The sequence below is a fragment of the Terrapene carolina genome, unplaced genomic scaffold (genome assembly GCF_002925995.2).
Source record: "Terrapene carolina triunguis isolate 2854851 unplaced genomic scaffold, T_m_triunguis-2.0 Scaffold58, whole genome shotgun sequence".
Taxonomy (NCBI): domain Eukaryota; kingdom Metazoa; phylum Chordata; order Testudines; family Emydidae; genus Terrapene; species Terrapene triunguis.
In genome coordinates this window covers 59,949,056-59,959,484 of record NW_020664409.1, presented here as the reverse complement: position 1 = coordinate 59,959,484, position 10,429 = coordinate 59,949,056, and positions in this window count along the sequence as shown.

The window sequence follows — 10,429 nt, the reverse complement described above, 5'->3', positions numbered from 1 at the left end:
TCACATTGGATGTAAGGGGTATTGGCCTTCCCCATGGGTGAATTTTACCCTGTGTGTTGAACTCTGTCTGTCAGTGGGAGTTCCTCATATGAAGTGGCAACAGAATTTGCTCCAAACTACCTTGCTTTGCTTTTACATCAATATTCAGATTGTTATACATTTGTTTTGTGTTTAGTGTGTTTATACCATAACACAATAAATACTTATTTTTAAAATAGATCAGTGCCCTTGAATGGAAATAAATGTGACCCCTAGATGGTGAAGTACAGAAGCATTTCCCGTACTTTGTTTAGCTGTCTGACACAGCTGTCAGAGTGATTGCAAATGATGCAATGGAAATCGAGATGTTTACGTAACACTGATGTGCTTAACTTTTTCCTCCTCAAGTATATATTGCAAAGGAAATACTTTCTTTACATTTGAATACTTTAATATGGAAGGGAGAATATCCACTAGATTATTATGCTACTTTAGCACTATTTTTTAGTTTGCGTAGATATTTATATACACTTATGTCATGGTTTTGGTGTCCTTTTGGCAAGCACTTTAAATACTGAATGGGGAGCAGGAATATTTTAGATTCTTTTTTGTTTACTTTGTGGGGAGAGAGATTATATTACTTCACAGTACATTTTTGGACTGTTCTGGGAAGACATTTATATTGCATCACATCAATAAATTTGTTCATAATTTTGTGTGGTTTCTACTTCAGAAAGGCATGAAAACTCATCTTCTACTTCAGAGGAAAAGGGAAAACTCTTGGTATCCAAAAATTAGTTCTGTGAAAAGAAAGGTCTTTTAAATATTTGTGATTGGTGACGACAAATATTATTTTAGATATTTTTGGTGTTTGGTGTTTATCAACTTTCTTTTCTTAAAATCTAGCACAACATAGTTAAAATTTGAGATGAGTGCACATTAAAGTGACCTTTATTGTCAGTTCTAAAATAGAAGCCAAATGGCAGCTGAACTCCCTTTTCCTACAACTCATTTTTGTAAGGATCAAAAGTTAATTAAACTGAGCAATGGGAGGAGAAGAGAGATTGACTTCGGTTTGTATGTATGTACACTTAGTTGTTGATATGTAATCATGTGGCAGCCCAATGTTTCCACAACTCCTACAACGGGAATTTTAAGGGAACGGAATTTTGGATATCTTTATAAAATTGGAAGAGATTGAAGGTATTATGTGCTTTAAACTCTCAAAATAAATAATTCAGTGTCACTAATTTAAAAATGTTTGGCTACTGCTGGTGTCAAGTATCAGAGGGGTAGCCGTGTTAGTCTGAATCTGTAAAAAGCAACAGAGGGTCCTGTGGCACCTTTAAGACTAACAGAAGTATTGGGAGCATAAGCTTTCATGGGTAAGAACCAGGGCCGGCTCTGGCTTTTTTGCCGCCCCAGGCAAAAAAGCCTCCGGCCGGCCCTGGTAAGAACTTCACTTGCGTCTGAAGAAGTGAGGTTCTTACCCACGAAAGCTTATGCTCCCAATACTTCTGTTAGTCTTAAAGGTGCCACAGGACCCTCTGTTGCTGGCTACTGCTGTTATATTTAATTTTGATTTTTTTAATAGCAGTACTGTATATTCTGTGCTCTTACATATTTTTCTTTTCTTCCTGTTATGCTCCTCTATTCTGTATTCTAAAGGATATTCATCAGATTATTGGGCATTCTTAGTTTAATTTTCCATGGTAGATTAAACATCTTTGGAGCTTTTTATGTTGTATTCCTTTTTTAAAATAAACTTGTGTAGTGCAAGATCATTTTAAAACATTGTAATTTGAAAATAAACATTGTGAAACTGCTCCCTTTGTTAGTGAAGGCAAAAATTGGTAAAGCTAGTGGATCATTTTCCTATTTGTTAAACATCTGGAAGAGTATGACTATCTACACACTAAAATGAGATTGTACAGCCCTGTTGTCCTTCCAGCACTATTGTACACCTCAGAAATGTGGCAGATGGTGAAAGTACACAAAAGGAAGCTGAATGCACTCCACCGATGGTGTTTAAGAAGAATATTGTAAATTCGTTGGAGAGATTGTGTAATCAATGTGGAAGTGCTGCACTGCAAGAGACAGCAGACTCTGGGCTCAATGATTGGATGCGGATGATCATAGAATATCAGGGTTGGAAGGGACCTCAGGAGGTCATCTAGTCCAACCCCCTGCTCAAAGCAGGACAAATCCCCACCTAAATCATCCCAGCCAGGGCTTTGTCAAGCCTGACCTTAAAAACCTCTAAGGAAGGAGATTCCACCACCACCTCCCTAGGTAACCCAGGCCAGTGCTTCACCACCCTCCTAGTGAAAAAGTTTTTTCTAATATCCAACCTAAACCTCCCCCACTGCAACTTGAGACTATTACTCCTTGTTCGGTCATGTGGTACTAGCCCAAGATCAATAACTGTTCTGTCTGTTCACAAATGAGGTAGGCATTTTTCTCAAGGGCCTACAGAGGGTATACCTCCAGGTCAGGAATCCCACCCCTCCATGGGACCTAAACCTGGTCCAGTCAAAGCTTATGGGACCCCTGTTCGATCCACTGGCAACCTGCTTGCTACTTACACCTCTCTTGGAAAGTAGCCTTCCTGGTGACCATCACAGCCAGACAAGTTTCAGAGATCCGAGCTCTCACTTCAGAACCACCATACATGGTCTTTTTCAAAGACAAGGTCCAGGAGCGACTGCGCCCGTTGTTCCTCCCGAAAGTGGTATCAGTTCCATTGCAGTCAAACAGTTTTTCTGCCAGTGTTCTACCCTAAACCGCATGTGAACGGGGAGGAACAGTGACTCCACTCATTGGATATGGAGTGCACTGGCCCTCTACATACAAAGAACAAAACCATTCCACAGATCCACTCAGCTGTTCATAGCAATAGCAGACAGGATGAAATGTCTCCCCATTTCAGCACAAAGAACGTCATTGTGTATGTTACACCCTCGCTAACATGTCACCCCTGGCTAACCTGACGGCTCACTCTACAAGGTCTCAAGCCTCTTGCACAGATTTTTTTAGCACAGGTTATAGTTCAGGTCATATGCAGGGCAGCACCCTGGTCATCGGTTCATAAGTTCACCACACATTATGCCATTACTCAACAGGCCAGAGACAATGCCAGCTTTGGCTGGGCTGTGTCACAATCAGCCTGTACTTGATCTTCAAACCTGCCTCCGGGTCAACTGCTTGTGAGTCACCTACATTGGAATGGACAAGTGCAAGCACTCGAAGAAGAAAAAACGGTTACTAACATTTCTGTAACTGTTCTTTACGATGTTGCACATTTTCATTCCAAAACCCACCCTCTGTCCCCTTTTCAGAAGTGGTTGGTAAGAAGAAACTGAAGGAGGGCAGAGCCGGTGGGGCCCCTTATACCAACGTTATGAGTGCGTGATGCCAGAGGGAGCTAGAGTTGACCCAAAGAATACCGCTAAGGGAAAAATTTCTGGCAACTGTGCTGGGGGGCACAAATACCTACATTGAAAAAGACGTCTGCAACACATCTCAAAAAACAACAGTTACAGAAAAGTTAGTAACCATTTTTTCTTGTGACAGTGACTTCAGCTTGCAGAGGAAGTGAGCTTTAAGTCCCAGTGACAGACTGATCTTAAACTTTTGTCTAATGTGATTTCAGAGATGCACATTAATGAGTCTGTTATCTGGGAAAGTCATCTTATTCCAACAGGTCCATGACGAGCAGCCACTCTCCATAGAGTGGAGTGGACTAAAGCCTGGTCACATTTTTTCTTGACAATTTGCTGAGTAATATTAAAAGGATTTTGTACAGATTGATGTCTGACTGCATATCTCATAGCTGTAATGTGACTGGCCTGAAACTAGGTCGTTATACCGCATTTAGTTTGAGGTAAGGCTGCTAATGGGGCATGCCTCGGATGTTTCCATTGCAGACACCTGCGAAGCAGTTACATAATCTTTATGTATATGTGCAAAGCACTACTACTTTGATTTGGCCCCCTGGAGGGAATCCTGCACCCCAGGATTCTTCGAGTGCTTGCTCATATCAATTCCAATTAGGTACACAGCCATCACAGAATTTTTACCCTAGCAACACCCGGTGGGTCGGCTGTAGAGCCCCCTGGAGTGGCGCCTTCATGGCACTTGATATATACCCCAGCCGACCCAGCGCTGCCTCAGTTCCTTCTTGCCGCCTGTGATGGTTGTTGGAACTGTGGATTTCTGCTTCGCTGCTTTCCACTCTCCCTAGCATAGTTTATTTTTAATAGTTATAGTTTATTTTGTATTAGCGAGGTTGGGGGGGTTTCCCCTCCTGTCTAATATTTCTCTTGGGCACATGCCCAAGGCTCCGGGATTCAAGCCCTGCGGTTCCTGCTCTAAGCCCATGCCAACGGGCGAACCCCATGACTCTGGCCTAAAGTTTCTGGGGGAGTCTCATCAAGCAAACAAGTGCAGGATCTGCAAAGGGTTTCATCCCCGGACTAAGAAGGAGCGAGACTTTAGTTTAAAACAGCTCCTCATGGAGGCGACTCTTAGCCCTCAGCCTCCTGCGGCGTGCCAAGATCTGCCACCAAGCAGTTCGGTGCGCAGCACCCCAGCGGCAACAGTAGGAGCAACCCCATGGTTGGATTCTGAATGAGACCCGTGGCACCGACACTCCCCGGCACCGCAACGGACTTCCTTGGCCTGGCACCCCTCCCATTCTGGCCAGAAGCGGCACCGGAAGCCGGAAAAGGGTGGCCTGCCTCCTCAGAGACCAGCCTCCCTGGAACCGCCCGTGGAGATACGTCCCGCAGGGGAGCATCTAGGGGCACAGCCTACAGCTTTGGAGCCATTGAGTTCAGTGCCACTGGACTCCCCGACATGCAGCTTGGTTGAGGTCCAGTTGCCGTCCACCCCGGATACCTTTGCTGCTGCAAGGGATCTTATTGCCATGATGGCATCAGCATCCTCTCAGCCTCATGCCAAGGCACCGGTTCCTGTACGTGCGGCACCATCCCGGGGCAAGCCAGCCCTAATCCATCCGTCAGCGCCGTCGGTCGAGCCCTGGCACCGATCCCGTTCTCGGCACCATTCCCACTTCCGACACCGCTCTCATTCGCAGCGCCGGTCATACTCGTGGCACAGCTTTGGCACAGGTCCCGGCGCTGGTCTGCCCACCAATCGCCGTCGAGGAGCAGATCCTGGACCCGATGCTGCTCTCGCTGCTGGTCATCATCTTGACCCAGGTCCAGATCCAGGCACCAGTCCAGGTCCCGGCATCGCTCCCCAGTGTCGTGGCACCGTTCCCCATCGCCTCATAGACGTGACCCAGCGCAGATCTGCTCGGCACCACTGTGGCCCTCATGTTCTGCTTCTCGTTCTTCAGGATCGGAAGCAGGGTCACGTTTCTCTGCATGTCGCCATTTGGGCTGGGCATTGGCAAGTGCAGGAGCAGGGTCCCATTTAAGGGCCCACTCAATGGTCGTTCTGGATGCCCTGGGCATACTACCAGGCCCAGGGTGCTCCATCTAGGGCTTCTCGATCAGCCCCGTCCGAGCCACAAGTGCCAAAGGCTACTGCCAGTCGGCCCACCCCGGGAGGCATGGAGACTGTGGCAGCTTCCCTCCCCCAACACCGGTTCCTGGTCCGGGCCCTGAGATAGATGGCACAGGACACCTGGGCCCAACCCCGCAAGAGGCCCTGGATGACCATCTTCCCCCTGCAGCCTCTTTCTCCTCCTCCTCCCCCAGTGAGGTGGTGGCAGGCACTGCAATCTTGGGCGCCCCTCTGATAGACCTCCTGCGCAGGGTGGTGTGGAACATGAACCTGTAGGCGGAGGAGGTGGTAGAGGTGGAGGACCCAGTGGTGGATATTCTGTCCGCAGAAGCTCCATCAAGGGTGGCCCTACCCCTTATTCGGACCATCCAAACCACTGCCAGAACAATCTGGCAGCCCTCCTTATCACGGATGCGTCAGCCCTGGGATGGGGCGCCCACCTCAGGGACATTCAGACACAGGACCTATAGCCCTCGTCCGCGCTCTCCCTTCATATCAACGTCCGGGAGCTGATGGCGGTCCTACAATCCACGTTGCTTCACTCCGACCCCACTGCCTAGGTAAGGCTTGGGAGTCACCTAATTGGAATCAATATGAGCAAGCACTCGAAGAAGAAAAAAGGGTTACTCACCTTTGTAACTGTTGTTCTTCGAGATGTGTTGCTCATATCCATTCCAAACCCGCCCCCCTTCCCCTCTGTCGGAGTAGCCGGCAAGAAGGAACTGAGGAGGCGCTGGGTCGGCTGGGGTATGTATCAAGCGCCATGGAGGCTCCACAGCCAAGCCACCGGGTGTTGCTATGGTAAAAATTCTCCAGCCTTGCACATGGCGCGCGCACACCTAATTGGAATGGATACGAGCAACACATCTCAAAGAACAACAGTTACAAAGGTGAGTAACCGTTTTTTGGCCTTCCCTTACATGGAAGCATGTTATGTCATTCCCTAAAAAGTTTAATTTTACAATATTCCTTATTTTCAGCTGATCAGTCTTTATAGGTGTGTTTTGTTTGTGACCTCATTTTACAGCCTGTACGTTTCACTTAATGAGTTTGGAGGGGGGAGTGGAATATTTAAAACCCTTTTTGTACACTGTTGGTATTGGCTTTGTTTACTTCTGGTTTCAACCTTATTCTTTCTATCTTTTGAGACATCCTTTTAAGCTTTTCTTCTAAGAGCTCACTCTTAGAAGAATCATGCAAATATGGACTCTCTAGAGAAGGGAAAATTACTTACCTTGTAATTCTGCTTCAAGATATCACCTTGCAGGATTCCACTTGCCTACATGTCTCACTTCAGAGTTTGATGGTTACTGTTTTGTAGATGTTTCTCTTTAATCTTTTCATTTCTCTTCTTTGAGGCTTTTATGATCTTATGTTTATTTTGAACTTGTATTTTTCTCTGGGAGGTTCACTTCATGTGCAGTTGAAGGAGATGACTCGAAAATGCTAGGGCAGCATTTATACCTGTGGGAGGGGAGGTTGGCACTAAAATGACTAGTCAGGGGCCAAACTCATGCTCTACTCCTGCTGTTGCCTGGAAGGTTCAAAACAGCTTATGAAAAGGAGTTTTGCAATCTTTCACAAAGGATCAAAGATCCAGGAGTTAGAATCCTGTTTTTTTCTCTTTCTGGGAAGCAGAAAGATAAGGCAGATAAGTTTCCTTTAGTAAAGGAATAACTTATTAATAGCATTTGTTTACTATTGTTCTGTGTAGTAGCATGACATAATACCTCTTACAAGTCTCACATTACCTAATTTTGGACATTATAATACTATGTATTCTGCAGCCACAAAATTTGCTATTGCATCATGCGCTAGGCCAGGGGTAATCAATAGGCGGACTGTGGGCTAAATCTGGACCAGACGCTTTTGAACAGACTACAAAATCTTTTTATTTACTGATTATCATCATTATTGTGTTGTGAAAAATGTTTCTCTGGAGTCAGGAACTTGACTATACCTTGACCAAGAAATTTGGACTTTGGCAGAAAAATAACTACCCCTGTCCTAGACTAATTTTTTTATTATTATTTATACGTATATAAACCTTAGATGAACGGGGAAGCTCACATCATTCAGAGCCCTTATTTCAGGTTGTCTGCTGGCACAGGATGACAGCATTGCACTGGTTTACATTCAAGATTTTCTTTGTGCGTGTGTGTGTATATAATATATAACAGCGAGAGAGAGAGAGAGCTTACATCTGCAAAAAAAATCTTGAATGTAAATCAGTGCAATGTTATCATTCTGCACCAGCAGATAACCTGAAACAAGGGCTCTGAATGATGTGAGCTGCCCCGTTCATCTTAAGTTTTAAAAATCCAAAACCTCAAGGTAACAATTTAAGTGTTAACATGGGTTACTTTGCTGCTATTTTAGCAAAAACATCCAACTAATGTGCTTACCTCATTATCCTCAAACTTACTCTTCCCCCTCTCCCTATCCACCTTTCCAGCCCTGTCAAAACCTCCAATTTTCAGTATGTGGCTGTATTGACAAGTGTAGCCAACCCATAACTGCATATTGAAAATTAAATGTAGTGACAGTATAAAATGGAACTTAATATCAAAATTAGTAATGGAGACTATTGTACTGAGTGTGTTGTTCAATTTGATATTCATTAAAAATCTCCCTTTTAAACCTTAGCTGAAGCTGCTGCAGAATTTCCAGACTGCAGCATTAAAGCACCACAGCATCCAAAAATCTTGCTTTAGGCCAGCCGTTTAGTGAAGAATATAGGAACTTCGCTGTAGTAAATTATTAGCATCCAAAATTTTCATTCAGGAGTGGGGGCTTATTGCAATAAATCATAGCATTTAAGGCCAGAAGGGACCACCCGATCATCTATCTGATCTGTACATCACAGGCCACTAACAACACCCACACATTAAACCCAACAACTGAAATTAGACTGAAGTATTACAGCCCCCAGGAGCCTAGGGTCTGCCTCTGGCACATAATAGAATATGAGGGAGTGAGGTGCACTAGTGCCCAAGGCCTCTGTAGTGGCAAGGAAATGATTAAGTGAGATATACCCAGATAGTTGTGGCGAGTGCCCATGCCACATGCTCCAGAAGAAGGTGAAAACCTCCCCACGTCAATTGCACTCAGAGGGAAATTCCTTCCTGACCCCACGTATGCTGATCAGTTAAATCCTGAGCATTTGAGCAAGAACCAGCCAGCCAAGCACCTGAGACAGAGAATGCCTGGTGCCACCTCAGAACATTGACCCACCCTACCCTATCTAGTGCCCCATCTCTGATGCTTGAGAGGAAAGAGACCAAAAAAAACCCAGCACAAACTTTTTTTTTTTTTTTTTTAAACTCCCTTCCTGACCCCTGCAGGTGGTCAGCTAGAGGCCTGAAGAATGAGCTTTTAGGAACATAGGACATAAAGCAAAAGTGAGTTACTGAGCCTTGCCCCATCATCACACTTTATGCTCACATAATAAGTCTTCTCTTCCCCAAACAGCTTTAACTGCTTCATTTAATGCTATTAACATGTTAACTCCATTTAACACAAAGTTAATTTTCCTCCCTTCAGCATACTTTTAGTTACAATTATAGCTTACTCATGCCATCTACAACTGAAGTTACAATGTCTGCCTTATAGAAGGTGCAGTAATATTTATACCAAACTCTTTAAATATTGCAATATAATGGACAAAAATAAGTCTGGAAAAGGGAGGCAACCATATAATGGAAGTGCATGAAGAAATGATGGACTAATTTGGGCAATCTCAAGTTGTTTAGTAGGTGAAACTTTTTAGCATAAAGGCTAAAAAATGACATGCTAGGATGTATAAATTATATATTTTTACAGAAGTGATTTCTTCAGGATCACACATTTTAGAGCTACATGCTGTCATCCTCCCTGAAATAGTGAGTGATGTGTCAAGAGCTATTTGGGGGGGGGAAGCAAAGGTGAAAGTAGTGGGCATGGATGGAAAATAGGATAGAGGAAGAAACTGCAAAACCCCTACTAGCAATTCCCTAAAAGCTGTGGATTACAGCAGTAGAACTGTTTAGATTTTGGTTTATGGCAGTGTCAGTAATCCTTGTATAGGTCCCCTCACTCATCATATCTAGTCTGCTTGTAGGTGCAGGCTATGCATAGCTTAATGCTGTGTTAGTACTGCCTCTATCACTATATGCTCTTTGTAGCATCATCAGCTGATGTTTTGTAACTTGTGAAGCTCTTTGCAGAAAATAAAGCCCAGTAGTGCAGGAATAATTAATACATACACCTCTTTATGAAGAAGTCCTCCCTGTTTAATACCTACTATTCTTGGTCTTGTACAAGACAAAGACAATCTGTCATAAGACCATTCCATTTAAAATATTCTCACTTAAGTAGGACAGATCTTGTGCAGTTGCCCTTAAAGGATTTTCATACTTCTAGAAAATGATTCAACAAGATCACCCCTGATGCAAGGGATTTGTATTTCTTTGCAACATTCCTCACACCATGTCCTATGTTAGAGGGAACAATATTCTATGAACGCTAGGTCTTGTCTGTACACAGGTTGTACTGCTTTAATTAAAGAGGCACAATCCCATAGTGGGGGAGTAGTTATATCTTTATAAAAGTGCTTATTCCCATATGGAAAGGGAATAAGTTATGCAACTCCAAGGCACCTTTATACCAATACAACTCCCCATGTTAGGGGTTGTACTGTGTAACTATTTTGGCTTAAAAAAAAAAAAACTAAATCAAAAAATCAACTCCTGACAGTTGTTTACCAGTACAAAAATTTGTACAAACCAGGCTCTTAGTGAGTTACAAATCCTACCCTAGTATCAAGTACTGAAGTTAACTAAAGGCAAGATTCAAGGGGCCTGATTTTAATTTACACTATGACTATATCTACACTAGACTTCACGCAGGTGTGATACGGTGTGACATCTAACTGATTTAG